General features: G+C 39.5%; 2 long non-coding RNA genes across 2 annotated transcripts in view; one reads left to right on the top strand and one right to left on the bottom strand.

Moving 5' to 3' along the window:
- Positions 1 to 16568, top strand: part of LOC129047976 (uncharacterized) — a 33018-nt gene extending 16450 nt beyond the window's left edge. Inside the window, exons 2-3 of the long non-coding RNA XR_008509925.2 lie at positions 13596 to 13781; positions 16330 to 16568. This is a non-coding gene — a long non-coding RNA (uncharacterized LOC129047976). The remainder of the gene's footprint in view (positions 1 to 13595; positions 13782 to 16329) is intronic.
- On the bottom strand, positions 698 to 7938 carry LOC129047975 (uncharacterized). Its single transcript, XR_008509924.2, has 4 exons — positions 5549 to 7938; positions 4841 to 4919; positions 4383 to 4503; positions 698 to 3064 (listed from the first exon to the last, which is right to left on the bottom strand). It is a non-coding gene; the product is annotated as an uncharacterized LOC129047975 (long non-coding RNA).

The raw sequence follows: 16568 nt of genomic DNA, 5'->3' as shown, positions 1-16568 counted from the left end.
AGCATGACCCAGAAAAAAGCAAGCTTCAAAGAAATGAAGAGAGAAAACGCTGGTTTCTGTGGCTTAGGATCTTTTGAGTTATTTGGGATCACATTCCCTTCTCTTTGGATCTAATCTCTTCACAGGGATAAGTTCTATAGATACTACTTTTCCTTGGTTAATAATTGCAATCCAATTTAACCCATGGATAAAGCATTACCAAAAACAATTGTAGTGACAACAGAACGTAAATATTTTAAAACTTGACAACATGAAAATAAGTGCAACAAAAATCTAGAACAAAGGGGAGGTGCAGAAATAAACATAAATGTGCTACATAGTGGGAATTCTATAGATAATGTCTAAATATAAGTCATCAAACAGAGAATGGAGAATTTGTAAAGGTATAAAGCTAACCATTGGAATATCAATAAAATCTCAAGAGATGAAGGGGAGGGAATGTGTACAATACTAAAAATAACCAAATACCTCAAATTTGCATAGCAGGATGTCAAAATATACTTTAAAATGTTGATATATTAAAAAACATAAAATTCTATGATTTATAATTTTAATTATAGCCACCAGAAATCTAAAAGCAGAAACTTGACTTTCATAGGGATAAAATTGGGGTACAGGAGGGAAACAGACAAGATAAATGTTTACTTTTCATTTTAGACTCATGAGTAGTTTAAATAATTTTTTTCTGTTTGGCATAGGCAGTTTGTATTTTAGTTTTTAAATTAATTCAAAAAATTATAAAGAAAAAAGTAAGTTATATTCTCTCAGCTTATCAGCAAGTGATGCCCGCAAAATGAGTTGGGTCCTTTTAGGTATTAGGAATTTAATATGGCAGCTGAAGCCGAGAACTAGTATCTGGGATTTGAAGGTCAAAACTTTTAGACGTATGTAAAATCCACAACAGGGCCAAATCAAGACTAAAAAGACATGTAATTGATTAATAAGCATAGAAAAATCATTCATTTATACATGCATTCATTCACTCTCTCATTCATTCGTTTACTCCCTCTGACTCATTTTCCCACTTATAAATCATTCATTCTTTCATTGGTTCACTTATTCAATGGTTTATCAGAAAACATAAGGCAGGCTCTCTGCCTTCAAGAAGTTTAAAAATCAAGCTGGAGGGAAAGCAATAACCTAATACACTGCTCTCGGAAAGCACTGAATCATGCTAAAAGATGGACATGGGCAAAAGTTCCATGAATAGAATAATAAATGTACTGGGCTTTGAAGAATGAATAAGCTCTGACTGGGAGGAGGAATTTGTTTCATTTTATATCTTCATACTTGTATTTTTAAGTTTTAGGCTACCCTTTGAGATATTGAGGATAAGGTTAGTGAGTAAGCTTTCTATAAACCAGAGCTGAGAATCCATAGATCTACCATCTCGCACTAATCAGAATGGCAATTATTAAAAAGTAAAAAAATAACAGATGCTGGCGAGGTTGTGGAGAAAAAGGATGCTTTTACATTGTGGAAGTATAAATTAGTTCAACCACTGTGGAAGACAGTTTAGCAATTCCTCAAAGACCTAGAGGCAAAAAATATCATTTGATCCAGGAATCCCAATACTGGGTACATACCCAAAGGAATAAAAAGCATTTTATTATGAAGATACATGCATGCATATGTTCATTGCAGCACTAGTCACAATAGCAAAGGCACGGAATCAACCTAAATGCCCATCAATAATAGACCAGATTAAAACAAGTGATACATATACACCATGAAACACTATGCAGCCATAAAAAGGAATGGAATCATATGCTTTGCAGGGACATGAATGGAGCTGAAAGTCATTATCGTCAGCAAACTAATGCAGGAACAGAAAACCAAATACCACATGTTCTTACTTACAAGTGGGAGCTGAATGATGAGAACACATGGACACTTGATGGGGAACAACACACTGGGGTCTGTCAGAGGGTTGGGGGCAGGAGGAGGGAGGGCATCAGGAAGAATAGCTAATGGATGCTGGTCTTAATACCTAGGTGATGGGATGATCTGTGCAGCAAACCACCATAGTACATGTTTACCTATGTAACAAATATGCACATCCTGCACAGGTACCCCTGAACTTAAAATAAAAGTTGGAAAAAAAAAAAAGAATCCATACATAAATCCACAATAGAGCAGGCAACTAGTCCACAGAAGAAAACAAGACCTTCTTCAACCACAGAGAAAGTTCCATCACCCCTTGGGGTACTTGCTTAAGCTGTGTCTGGGTCCTCCAAAGGAGACAAGTTGCCCTGAGCAAGATGACTGACCACCTCAGTTTTCCCAGGACTGTCCTGGTTTTAGCACTTAAAGTCTTGTGTTTCTAGCAGCCTGTCACTCTCAAGGAAACTAGGACAGCTGGTTACTCTAGAGTCAGCACTCAGTTTCTAACACTTCAAGACTTGCTTCATTTGATTCACACCATGAACTTACTGTGAGTCAAGATACTGGTATCCCTACTTTTCTGATGACAAAATTGAGGCACGAAGGAGTCCACTGATTTCTAAAGACCACATACACAAAGGAAGTGGTAGAGCCAGGATTCAATCCCAGGTCTGTCTGCTTTTATCTAAAACTATCTCTCTCCAACAACCTCACTCCATGCCCTGTGTTTCTTTACATATACAGGCACGAGAACAGAGGTAGTATATGCTAAGGAATTCCAATTCTCCATGTGCAGAAGTGACAGAAGGAGCAGGAGACCTTGAGCTCACTGGCACCCTGCTCCAACCCAGTGAGCCAGGCAGCACAGTTATGAGGATAAGGCAATATCTACATTTAGTATTCAAGATCCACAGAACTGCTTGCAGGGTCTGATGAAATACCATTTAATTAGACAGGCACTCAATAAGTTTTCTGTAAATTGAGACAACATGGTTCCTTATTTTCTACAGCATACATAGTTTATCATTCCTGGAAAGTCATAGGAGTGATAATAATAATAATGCACCACTTAGGCACAGTAGGATTTTTTTAACAAAAACTTTGCAATACCTTGTCAAGGATGTTGAAGATTATGTATCTATCCAGTACAAAGAGGAAACTTCTGAGGCCTCTTCCAACCCTAAAAGATGACAGTTATCAGACTCAGAGAAAATGTACCCATATTCCTGGATAAAATCTTTGCATATGTGTACCCTACTAGGGATTTTTTTTAAGTATAGATTATAAAAAAGAGAAAGAGAAGAGATCTGGGATAAAATGAGATAAGAGGGGAAAGGAGAGGGTGACAGAAATAATGAAAGAGGTAGATAAAGGAAGGAATGAAAGAAAAAGAAGAGCTAGACCTGCATGATGAGAAACTAGAACAGATAAATGAAAAACGACAGTACAGAAAGTCATGGAGTGCTCAATTAATTAGTTATTGTCCATTTCCTTGAGAGACCTCTAACAAATCTGTCCTTGTCAGTGACAGGAAATCTTTTTGAATTCTTTGTAAAAGGATATTAACAGCCGCTGCAAGCTTCAGCACCCCTCCACTGTGATGCTGTGATGCAGGGAGGTTGTAGGAGTTCCTCTAGGTCATACCAGGAGCCAGCCTTGGTAAAGGAGCGACTCCTCTCATGTGCACACAAAGAGTACTCCTCCAGCCCACAGACTGTCAACCCTCTATCCTTGACTGGTACATGGGAGGCTGACATTTAATACCCTGGGGATATAGATGTTTGAAAGCTGGTTATTGTAACAAAGGAAGCCATCCAAACTCTGCAAGACCAAATGGATCAGATAAAGCTGACACAGAGATAAATCTGTTTTACATCCATTCTTGCACAAGTTTTGCTAATCTATGTAGTTATAGCTTTCCCACTGAAGGGGAAAAAAATAGCCCACCACATGTCGGCAAGTCCACATCACATTCCTATTTTTAATCTCCAAGGTATAACATTCTAGGCAAAGACCATTTTTATGCTGACTTTTGCATGAACTCCATTCATGCAGAATGACACAGGAAGAAAATAAAAAAGGAGGATGAGAGAGCATAGGGAGGGGAAAAAAGAGAGAGAGAGAAGGGGAGAGAATTTCTTCTTGAATGGCTGTGTAAATGCAGATTTTGTTTTAAATGAATGAATTCTGCTCCATCAATGACACAGGATCGCTTCTCTCCCAGGCAGTCAGACATCTACTCTTCATTAGCCAGTATTTATGCTGCCAGATTGGACTTTCATATGGGAGCCTGAAGCAGGAATGGTGCAGATGGCAGGAAAGCTCTCATGAGATTGATAACGATGAAGAAAGATGCCACATTAAGTCAGAAGGTGCCACTGTTAACATCCCAGCTTGGAGGAGAATATTTCTAGCTAGCACTCCCCTCCAAGGTCTGTTTCTCTTCCAGCTTCAACTAAAATTCATCCCCCTCCCCAAAAGCTCTCTGCCCTACTCACCCTCTTTCTGGCAAGTAAGGGATACTTTGGATTTCCTCTCCTTTGTGTTTCAACTCTTTCTGCCTCAGGTACTTAACCTTTGCTTTCCAAAGGTGGCTGAGATCCTAGCTGTGGAGAGGAGCTGGAGGGAGCGGGAGGAAGGGAGAAGGCATTTTAGTCCATGTTTGCTCTAACAAAGGAACCACTATATAAGAAGTTCCAAGCAGGAAACCTGAATGGTATTTATTGTTTCAATTCAGGCCCTCATTGCATCTGCTGCCTTTCAAAGACAGACGCTGTGTTCATAAAACCAGAGCCCTGCCTCAAAACCTTCGAGAAAGGGCAATCTCCAGGGTGTAGGACTGACAGAAAGTCAACACCACTGGAGGATCTGCAGTGCTAGGCATTTGCTGCTAGGATGGAGGAGCAGAGCCTCCTAACTTTCTGCTTGCAAAGGAGGGACGGAGACTCATTTATACCTTCAGTTGCTGGCTAAACCAGTTGGTTCCTCATTCAAGGAAAACACAGGTCCTCATCTGTGAAGTCTGAGTCTTCCCACTGCCGAATAAAAGAATCCACTATGTTTCAGCAAAAAAAGGAGCAACATCTTGTTCTGATTTTTAATCTCCATGGTCCTCGTTACTGATTCTATCCGGCCAGTGACAAAGACTCTCTTTTGTGACCAAACTTGGGTCAGGCTCCTCTGAATCCTTTCTGACTAGGACAACATTAGACTTCCCTCTCTCTCCTTTGGAACCCAGTTTGAGAAGGAATCCTGCTAAGTCAGTCACTGAAAATCCCCACCCTTTGTTTCTGACCACCCTCTGCATCTTATCACCCTGGTCTGCCTTCAGCAAAAATTCTATTGAGTCAGTCTAGCAAGAATCCCCCTAATCCCCCCTGTTTTCCTTTTAGCAATTTTCCATCTACCAACCCCCACCCTGCTCCTTGGTTATAAATCCCCACTCATCTTTGTCGGAGTCAGAGTCCAGCTCAATCTCTCTCCCCTACTGCAAGACCCTGTTCCAGTGGGCCCCATGCCCATCACCATAGCCCCGCTTGAATAATGTCTGCCTTACCATCTTGAACAAGTGCCATGAAGAATTTTTTTCTTTCACACCACAAATACATCTTTGGCATTAAAGCAGGGAATGAGTTTTCTGGTTTCTCCTGACATCCCAGCCTACCTGGATGGCAACCTGACACCAGGCCAGGAAGGAGAGTAGATGAAAAGTTCTTCAGCCCTCAGTGCAATCAGATAGGGAGAGCATTTCCCTTGTTCAGAAACAGTCACCCAGAAAACAAACCAACAGACAAAATATGATATAATGAGACTTGCAAACTTAGCAACTTTGGAAAATTTGGCTGCTTTCACGCAACCTGAGTTATATACTATCAGAGTCCATCCTAGAAAATGTAGGCTGGAAAACAAAGAGAGGCCACATCAAGGGCCCCTGTGCAGCAATCACAAAATCATGTTGGTGTGTAAGCATTTAATTAGCTTCCCAGGTTTACAGGAGCTCCAGTCAATTTAAGACACTCTAGGTAGCTCCTCCTAGACCATGCTGGCCCTCTTGGAAGCCTGGACTTAGAATGCCTACCACCAGGGAAGGGTATTCGGAGAATCTTAATTGAAGGAAATTCCTATTTTTATGTCTATATGATGTACCATCAGCATTTCCTCCCCCACAAAAATACACAGAGGGGCAACTAGTCCAAATAACTGGTTTAAATCTGTAAATTACAGCACTGCTTCAAGGAACTTTTAAGGTCGTTTTGTGTCTACGGAAAAGTTAGATGGCATCATAAAATTTTTAGAGCTAATGTAATCTTTATACAGTGGATTCATCTCCACTGATGAGATGTGTTTGAGGCACTACCCCTCTCTCCCTTTCTTTTGACGGTCCTTGAGTCCTGAGAAAGAATTACTGCTCCAGTAATACTCATGCCATGACTGCACAAAAACATCTTCCACCCTTCGGGATGCAAGATCTCAGATCCCAGGTCTTCATTTTACTTTTCTCTACCAAGGGAAGGGGTTAGCTAAACATGGTTAATTTTCGGAGTTGGTTGCATTTCAGCTGTGGAGTCTAATCCTCTCTTACATCTCCTGTGTGTATCTCTTCTGGGCACTTCGGTCTTTAGTGACCTTCTCATACGTTTCATTAAATGCCCTCCACCTCGGTAAATTACAGTACTTTGAAGCCTTGGAGTTTAGCATATAAAAAAAGCAAGTGCCTCTATATACTGCCCTGGGATAAGGTGTGATGAAAATCCCATGCAAGCTGAACTGTACTTCCTAATCAAATGGGTGTAACAGATGGCTGTTGGAGCGAACCATCACAATGGAAATATCTGCAGTTCTCATGGTAACGGAATCTGCCAGGTCTGAGGGATTTGCTGTTTTTCAGGACATCTGAGCTGCAATCTCTTTCGAGCTGTCTAGCAGTCTCCGTCTCGCTCTCTCTCACTCTCTCAGCATGATGGAGATAGAGTTGAAAGGTGGAGCTCGATTTTGCATTCCAGCTGTGATTAAAGACACAGGCACACATCCTGGGAGATAATACGCTGCATATTCATTATGCTATCTAGAACCTCTTTAGCTACTGGGACACGACTGTCATGCAATTACAATATGCCTTCTTCAGGAGTAAAGGGGGGTTGGGATGAAGAAGATCAGAGAACGACAGTGAGGGAATATATGAGGAATTAAGATGCATGAGACGTACCTTGTAATAAAGATATGGAGCAATATTAAAACGAGCAGTTGTTTCTATTTCATGGCAACATGTCAAGATGACTTAACATAGCAGGATAAAACATCTGGCCTGGGGAAAAAATACATGATGTCAAATTTCCAAATCACAATGTAGACTATGTGGAAGAAAAACAACAGATAAGCAACTGTGTACCTTCCCAATAAGTGAAAGCATGTGGAAGATTTCTTTATACTCCGCCATCAGAAAAGAGATCCATCTCATAAGGTGGAAGTTAGCATATAGACACTGAGCTTTTATTATAAATCTGAGGTTTGGGCTTAAACCCACAGGACTGCCTTAGAAAAGGGTTTTTTATTTTTTTTTTCCTCATGCTATTCATAACCTTCTGATTTCACAGCAGTGCTCGGAAAGGGGAAAATAATCAGTCACAATTCTATTTTATTAAAGTCTTTTCCTCCAAATCCCTATCGATTTAAAGAAATAAGGAAAAGTATACTGTCTTCTTTGCTATAGTACCTCCTAGAAAACACACACACAGACACACACACACACACACACACACGCACAGGGTTGATTCACAGCTGCCTGGTCCCTTGGGTATTTGAGCTTGAAGATCAGACAACATATAAGAATTCAGCCATGACTCAAAATGGAAACAAAGAAGACCATTCTTAGCAAACCCAGCAACGTGAAATGAAAAACTACAGGCTGTAGGCTGGAGCCCCTAGCATGCTTACCACCCCCCACCCATTGTCCTTGAGGGCACTACTGTTAAATACATATGACAGCCAAAGAGATGAGGAGAATAGTTTCCAGAAAGCAATGATTGGATCTCCCTTTTCATGAGGTAGAATAGGCAGGACTATGTAAGCCTGTAAAGTAGCTCTTGAGAACAGGCCCTGGGAGGCAGCATTGTCTCCCTCTCATACGGCGCCTGAAGAACATATTATATTATATAACCTTTCTCCAAAGCCCGCCCTGCTTTGACTGGGACCCTCTTCCTTTAGAAGCCTGCTAATAACAACTTGTGGATGACAATCTCTGTCTTAACAAGCCGGATTAGTTAGTTTAAAGCAGTGAACTGAGGCCATTTGTGCAGATGCTAATCAAAAAAAGAAAAAGGAAAAAATTAGAAAAGACCCATGAGCCTCCATCTCTTGTAAGTACAATATAGATAAAGAGGAGTGCGTCCCAGGGCCACATCTGTGAGCTGACCTCTAAGGCACACAAAGGTCTCTGGGGCTGTGGGGTTATAAAAGGAGGGAAGAGGGTTTGTATGGGGCCAGTAGCAGACAACAGTGGCTCTGAAAGGGCAGTTATTGGAGGACTGTCTGAAGCTTTTTTTCCCCCTTGGAAATTGTTCTTTATTTGTCTCTTATGAGGACTTTGCTTTTGCTTCACAGACACTTCCCAGCTCCTAGCACGGAGCCTGGCACATAGTAGAGGCGCAGATTAAATATTTGATGGATAAAAGATTAAATGGATAAGGAAAGATTCAAAAATGTTCAAATGTCAAGAACAAACATACAAATCCCACAAATATATGACTGACCTCTCCTTCCTCTCTTCACCAAGAACAAAAAGAACAAAAATAAAATTGTATTAAACACAACAGTCAGCACATTTAGAAAGACATTCTGTATCTTTGAAGATCAATGGCCAGATTGATTATTAACATTCAACCATGACTGGCACTTTAAAATATATACACAAAAAGGAAAGCTACTCAGCAGATGATTCGGATTTAGAATATTGCAGAAAATGTAAGTCCATTTTAAAAAAAAGTAATCTGTCATTTCATCAGCTTCTCTGAGAGGTCACTTTTCTTCTACACCACAACTAGGAAAACTGACTCATGAAGGAAGGAATGTTTGGTTTCCTTTCAAATATTTTGAGAATAACATAATATGCACTCTATTACATTTCAAATCTGAGTATGTAATCAGTGTGAGAGAGAAAAACAAATTACTAGAGAGAATACTAGCTCTCACATTCCAGAAGCTGAAACACACACACACACGCACATACACACGCACACACAGCTTCTATTGGCTCCTTAAATTTTAACTGCCTTCAGAGTACTGTTTTTTTAGGAATTCTCTAAGCCAAATGTTTGCTGGAATGCTAACCTCCTTAGAAGCTCAGGATGTCCTGCTGAGATCATTCAGTTAGAAGACATTCAACTGCCCTAGAAGTTAGAGAAGGGTAAGTTTGAGAATTGGAAAGACTCTTAAAGAGCAAAACATAAAAGCTGCCTCTCTGGGTAACACTCATCTCTAACCCTCATAACAAATAATATTTTTGTACAAGAAGGTTGTAGTCAAACTCGAGAAGATACAGATATAACTCCAACATTCCTTCTATAATTTACAGATAGAAAATAAGCTCTTCGTATATATTCAGCTCATACTGTCTCTCAGCCACAGGGACTCTTTCGTTTTACTGTCAATAATTATCTCATTTTCTCATGTCCCTGCCATCTTGAGCTGAGGAATAGGATCTAACCATGGTGTTGCTGCTTCCAATAAGTTTTAGGATCCAGTTTGTTTTAGACCTCACCTAATTCTCTGGAGTGTTCAAAGCCCAGGTAGGACAATCAGATCTGTCCTTTCAAAGGAGCTCTTTTATTACCAACCTTCTCTAGAATAGATCCTCAAGAATTGAACCAGAATATTTTGTTGTAGTTGAGTTCATCAAACCTGAGTAGGAAACCCACTACACACACACACACACACACACACACACACACACATTCAAGTTTCCGGGGGAATATAAAAGAAGTCAATACCTTCTTGTCCTGAGAGTTTACAATCAAGCTGGGACAGTTAAGACAAGATTACTAATGGTTATAATATCAGGCAGGCCAAAAGAAGTATAATCCAAGTACCTTGCAGAGGCAAAGAAGGGTTGATAAACTGCTCTATGAAAAATTGAAAATTTGATGAGATTTGAAGGATTATATGTAAGATTTCAACAGACTGAAAGAAAGACATGAACAAAGACATTCCAAATGGAGGAAATGACATGAACACAGAGGCAGAAAAGTGTTAAGGATAGTTTGGGCACACTGAAGAGACTTGTTTGACTAAGCAGAGGAAAGTAGAAGAAAACAAAGCTGTGGTCATATGAGAAGAAATAATATTTAATCCCAGGAGCATTTGGGAGTTGCTGACCATTGTTGAGCAAAGAAACATTTTAATTGGGAACTCCAGCTTCACTAGCTTCACAAAACACAATGCTTTTTGAGGTTTCCAAGGACTCCCCAGGCAAGCAACAGTCCCAAGGGTGCATTACCAGCAGAAAATCCAGGGGGGTCCCAATTACATGGAGCACCTTTTTGCCCACTGCAAGTATGACCTTTTAAGAGTCAAAACAGCAAGATGTAAAACCCGTCCTGTTCTGCATGTCTTTAGAAATAAATAAATCTTTTCTATTTCAATACTTGGCATCGTGACAAGACCTAAGAGGAACTAGAGAGATAATTAATAAGGGCATGAGGGGAAAGTGCAATTAAAAATGGCAAAGACTACTTCATAAATAAGTGCTTCATACTGCGAAAGATTATTACTGCGATCTCCAGCTTCAAACTGAAATCGAATCACTCTAAATGGATAATTTGAACACTATTAGGGGGGAAAAAGCCATCATGGTTCCTAGCCTCTAAATTATAGGAGAAACAAGATTTTATTCTGACTTCACCTTTCTGTCAGTTTAAATCAACAAAATAATCACAGCTTAGTCCCAGTTGGCATAACTCTCCACAACCTCAAGTTTTAATGTTCTTCAGTTTCTTAGCCAGAAGAGGAAGTTAGATTGAGAATGCCTCAAGAAGAATCTTTTCCAGGGGACTATAAAAAAAAAAAAAAAAGTCTCCTAGGAAACAAGAAAGGCAAACTCCCTTTATCTAAATAAGAGCCTTTGTTGGAAATAAAATCTAACTGGAGCAAATCTGAAAGCACAAACCCCACCAGGCTTGGAGATGTTTGAACCTCTGGCCCAGTTTACACAGCCCACTTAAAGTACTGATGTTTCCCATCTAAAAAGCAGTCCATGTGTTTGTCACTCATAGGAGAACTTTTGGCTCCTGCCTTTTGAATGGAATGATTCAAAACTGTATCATTTCCTGCAATTTAATGTCATAGCTAAAGGCAAAGTATAGGAAGATAAAGTCACAGGGACATGGATCTATCTCCAGAAAGTGATCACACTCCCTGGGCTGCCATAAGTGGAGATTTAATTGGATACAGTAGGTTTTGCTATCATTGCAACATGGAGATAAATTATTTTTAAAATGGCCAATGACCATTGGCAGCTCAGCAGGAATAGGGGTCAGAGAAGAGTATGGCTTCCAATTATGGCTTGAGATAGAATTGCTTATATCAATTTCAGATGGTTGTGAATAGCATCATTATTTTATAATCATCGTCATTATTGTCGTCATCGTCATCATCCTGACTTATATTTTTTAGTAATCTTAGAAAGGAATAATGAGTAGAGGGGAATACTGTATACTGTTCATTCTCTCTTCACCTTAGGTTGAGGAGGTCCACTAAAATAAAAATGGGATGAATAACTCCTATCATTCCTGCACAAAATAATTGCCCCAAATTCCTTTAAGTCAGAAGTCGACAAATTATACCTGTAGTCCAAATCTAGCACTCTGCCTGTGTTTGTAAATAAGGCTTTATTGGAACACAGCCATACTTATTCATTTATGTATTGTCTATAGCTGCTTTTACAATACAATGACAAAGTTCAGTAGTTAATGATAGAGACCATGTGGCCTGCAAAGTTTGAAATATTTATTTATTCTCTAGCTCCTCTCTTTGCTAACCCCTTCTCTATCTTCATCATCAGTATCAGAATCATCCCTTCCATTGTAGAAGTCATGGAGTATCTGAAGGTTTTAACACATCTTGTTTGATAACATCTTTCTGATTGATGAAGATGGAGACAACTGCAGTGCCCAGAGACATATCAGACTAGTGTCACTTCTCTATGAGAGATTCAGACCTGACATTCCCTTCATCATGGGACACTCAGGATAAGGACATCACTTTGTATATAGAGTGAGGGCCAGTGCTCCTGGTTGTCAGTAAGACTGAGAGGCATTAGGCTTGATCTATGGACTGAGGCGATTCATCAGGAAAATGACAGCGAGGGCTGTTAAACTTGGAAACTGCTTATTAAACCACCTTGTGTGTAATACATTTGTAACTGCACATCTTCTCATCCATCTGGAGTGGAAATATGTAAATGAAGAAACATCAAAGTTGAGTATTAACCTGATTGAACTCTTATAAACTGCAGTAGCAGAATAAAATATTGGAAATAATTTAAAGCCTAGACTGACCTTAGTTCAAATCCAGACACCCATTAGCTATGAACATTCGGACAAATTTCTTACCCTCTTGAAACTTCCATTTCTTAATCTGCAAAATAGAAATGTTAATAGATAACATTTATTTTTCAGGGTTGTTGTAGGAATTAAATAGGTAATTCCTGAATAGTGCCCAGCACAGTGCAGTAGATGCTCAAAATGGCAATGGCAATGACTACTGTATTTGGCCTTAACTAAGAAGACAGTAGAATCCTTTCCTAAGAAAGACTGATTTCAATGCTCTTAGTAAATTGTGCTAATACTCTTAAACGTTATTTAATTTTGTATTCAACTTGTTTTTAATATTATACTTAAAATATTATAGCTTGCATTTTTACATCACTTCTACTCCCAAAGCTTTTTTCAAATGAAGTCAACATTTCTGTGTCTGAAGTATGGTATAAGGATCAGGTATTTGTCCATTTAACAGATAAAGAAAGTAAAGTTATACCTAGATTCCTACAGTAAATGAATTAAGCTAAGGCTCTGGCTGTAGTGCCTCATGGCTCAAACACTTAGTACTACCCTGGATATTATGTAATAGTCTTTTAAAAGTCAACCCTAACATCCTGGGGAAGGCAGGGGTCCCAGTCAGAAAGCTACACTATAAGGAATGAAAGCCAGGGCAGAAGATGCTGAGAAAGAAGGCAAGACACTCAAGAAAGCAAGAATCTAACAGAAAGATGATGCTTCAGAATTCAGACAAATACAGCAGTGTGCCTTTAAAAAGGACCATGTCTATACTTCTATATTGCTTTCTATCTGAAGCTAAGCCAGAGGGATGTACATAGTGAGATCTTTGTCTCATTTCAGGAAGGATACAAGATAAAGATTCTGTGCCAGTAATCTTCCTTGGATTAATGGTTTCTCTTTTATCTGCTGTATTTCTGCTCAGATGTCTTTTCTCTGAATGAGTCAGAGGAATGCAAATGCTGAGTGCAGTCCGCCTGAAATATTTAAATCTAGTTTTGCAATGTTTTGCAGGTTTGGAGGGAAAAATTACACACACACACTTACATATGATGAAGGAATGGCAGATGAGAATTACAGACACATCAGCCAGCAATACAAAAATGTGGTATTTCAATTTGACAACAAATTCATTTTTCTTTTTCCATGTCTTTCTTTCTCCAGATCAACATTTAGATGCTTGATGTGAATGGAAAGAATCTGCAAATTCTTTTGTGAGACTCGGAATCTCATCAAGAATGTATCTGACTACATGGGAAACTGATTTTACTTTGGCTTCTAAATGACGAGCCTTCATTAAGCAATGAGCGTCTCTCCCTAGAAACAGCATTCTCTATACCCTGATAGAAGGTGAGACCTGTTGGATGGTTGGGCATGATTTGTGTTCATTTTCCTGATTCTTCCTTTTACTGATATACTCTGAACTCTTTATTCTTGCATTCAGTCATAGACTTGCAGGCAGGGTCTCACTATTGTGACTAAGAGGGCTTCCTCTAAAAGGAAACCTGAAAGGCATTAACATTCAAATCCTCTGGCTTGGTCTGCAGTGGCCTGATGGAGCTTGCACAGAGCTCCTATGCTGCAAGGGAACAAATCTTGGGAAATACAGCTGAGTAAATTGGAATTTAGCTTCTGTCCCCATGTGCAGTACTTAACATGAAACCCTTATAATGAAAGGTCTCTTCCAAAGGCTTTTATTGCTGCAAGAAAGAGTTCCTACAATGTGAACCCAAGGACAGAAGGAGGCTTTCTTATTTTCCTTTCCACCTCATGTGAAAGAATAATCTCATGCCTTTAGGACAAAGCCTTCTTTAGACAACAAAGTGAAATGCTTTCAACATCCATGAACATCTCCCAACATCAATGAGACTGCTATTCACAGATGAAAAAGGAAGAAGAAAAGTGTTGGGCATGAACAATTGGTCAACACGGCATTACCCTCAAAAACCAGAAAGTCAGAATTTGAAATGTGAAACATCTCTCACTCCTATTAAATTAGGATTGATGAGTTTCCAGGGTTGTTTAACATCCTTTGACTTTACTTAAATGATTTATAACTCTTATCTATGCCATGGTTTCTAAATTTTCTCCAAGCATGCACCTGAACTAAGTCTGGGGAAGGCCTGACACAAGTATACAAAATCATACTTCTTTTTTTCAAGCAGTTTTTGTAAATTGGTCTGTGAAATTTTGCTCAGTATTAACTAAGCACCTAGAATGTGCCAGGCACTGTGCTAGATACTGGGGCACAGATATGAGTAAGACACAGTCCTGGCCCTCAGAGAGCACATGCCTGGTAGAGAGAGAGACAAACCAGTATCTGCAATGTCATACAAGTGCCAGAGCAGAGATGAGTGTAAAAGAAGGACCAACTAGGAGGGCAGATATATACGTGTGTGTGTGTGTGTGTGTCACCCAGGAGCCTATTTCAGAAGGTTACATGTTATAAGGAAAATCAGACTTCAGCCTCTCCAAGTGAGATTTCAGTGGCATCAGCCTCTGCCTGGCAGTCATCTCTCCAACTCATTCCCCTTCTAAAAAACCATTCAAACAATAAAATACTCTGAGATCTCTAGCAGCTGCAGACATGAATACAGGTCTTCTTTGGACCCCATTTAGTCTGTCAGCAGGCTATCCATTGTAGGCATCAAAACGAGAAGCAGCAGAACAGGGTACCCAAGTCATAGGCAGGGACAATCTGTCTCAAAGAGGCTCAACCAAATTTCTGTCTAGCATGGAGATACATCCTGCCAGTATAGAAATGCAAAACACACTGTGAAACAACTAGCCATTTGTATTTGCATTCCCTTGGAAGGGTTCCAAGTGCTTCTGCCATCCTTTGTGTATTCTCCAGAACCAAAGAATGATCAAGGTATATGTTAGAGTCTCAATCTGAGTGGCTACAGCTTACCCACTGAGTCCTCTTAGGGAATCCAAATATGATACACCAAAATGCCTTTGATCTCTTGACACCAGAATTTAATGCATCATCTAAGCTACAAAGAGAAAGCTTTTACAGCTCTACAAACATCCCAGCCAAAATTTGTAGAGATTTTATATGTATACAAATACACCTTCTTTGGCTAGAATAGCATGTTGCTGAGAAGGGTTTTTAGGATGCTGGTTTAAATGAGATGGAGGCTAATTTATTTTCTGAAATGATATTGAAGCTCTGCATCACACAATGTAAAAAATGACTAAGTCCACTCATGTATCAGCCAGAATAATTCTGGCAAAGTTGATGCTGACAGCATTAAAAAAAAAAAATGATGGAGGAGTCTGGCCTTATTGTTGTCATTTTAATTGTCACTATGAGTGACGAAAAATGCATTTCCTTCTCCAGCATACATATCTCTCAATTCTGTAATACCTTAACTAGGTCTGTGTCACTCAAGGGTGTGATTAAAAAATAAAAAGGAAAGGAAGTGTATATGTAAAGATGTGAGAGAAAGAGGGAGTGTGGAGAGGAAGAGGAAGAAAGAAGGGGAGAAGAAGGAGACAGACAAAGAAAGAAAGAGCCAAGTGAGCAATAGAATCTGAGAGAGAGAATGCGATAAAGATAGAGAAAAAATGATATACAAACAAGGATTGTTTTGGATGGCTCTTCCTGAATATCAAACAAAGGGTGCTGTTAGTAATCTCATGAAAAAGGCTAGTTTTTTGCATCAAATCAAGAAACCTGCAATGTTTCCAAGATCTACTCAGAGTTTTCAGGCAAGACAGCCCAGAATTTCTTGTTAAAAGCTTAAGGGCTCAATTTATGCTAAGCATTCAAGGAAATGTCTCATCCAAACAGAATATCATTTTTCATATTAAAGAAGCAAACCAATCTCAGAGCATAAATGTTATTATTCACAGTCGCAAAGGAAAATGGCATTTACGTTCTCTTCTTTCATAGGGAAGGAAGAAGGAGATTCTCCCTTCTTTGCGGCCAGAAGAGAGCTCAGAAATCCTATTTCTCCTCCTGAAAGAAATACATTTTTTTCCTCAACCCCAATAGGTGAGTCCACAAGCCTCCCCTATGGCATTGATTGCTTTGATGGGTCAGTGTACAGTATGCGCATGTTGCTTTTAAACATATGTTTGGGGGGAAGAATCAAAGCTAATTTCACTGTGTGAAAAGCTAGCAGATTCCAT

The sequence above is a fragment of the Pongo abelii genome, chromosome 13 (assembly GCF_028885655.2).
Source record: "Pongo abelii isolate AG06213 chromosome 13, NHGRI_mPonAbe1-v2.0_pri, whole genome shotgun sequence".
Classification (NCBI taxonomy): domain Eukaryota; kingdom Metazoa; phylum Chordata; class Mammalia; order Primates; family Hominidae; genus Pongo; species Pongo abelii.
Note: the sequence above shows the minus strand (reverse complement) of the source record. Positions and strands in the feature narration are given on the sequence as shown.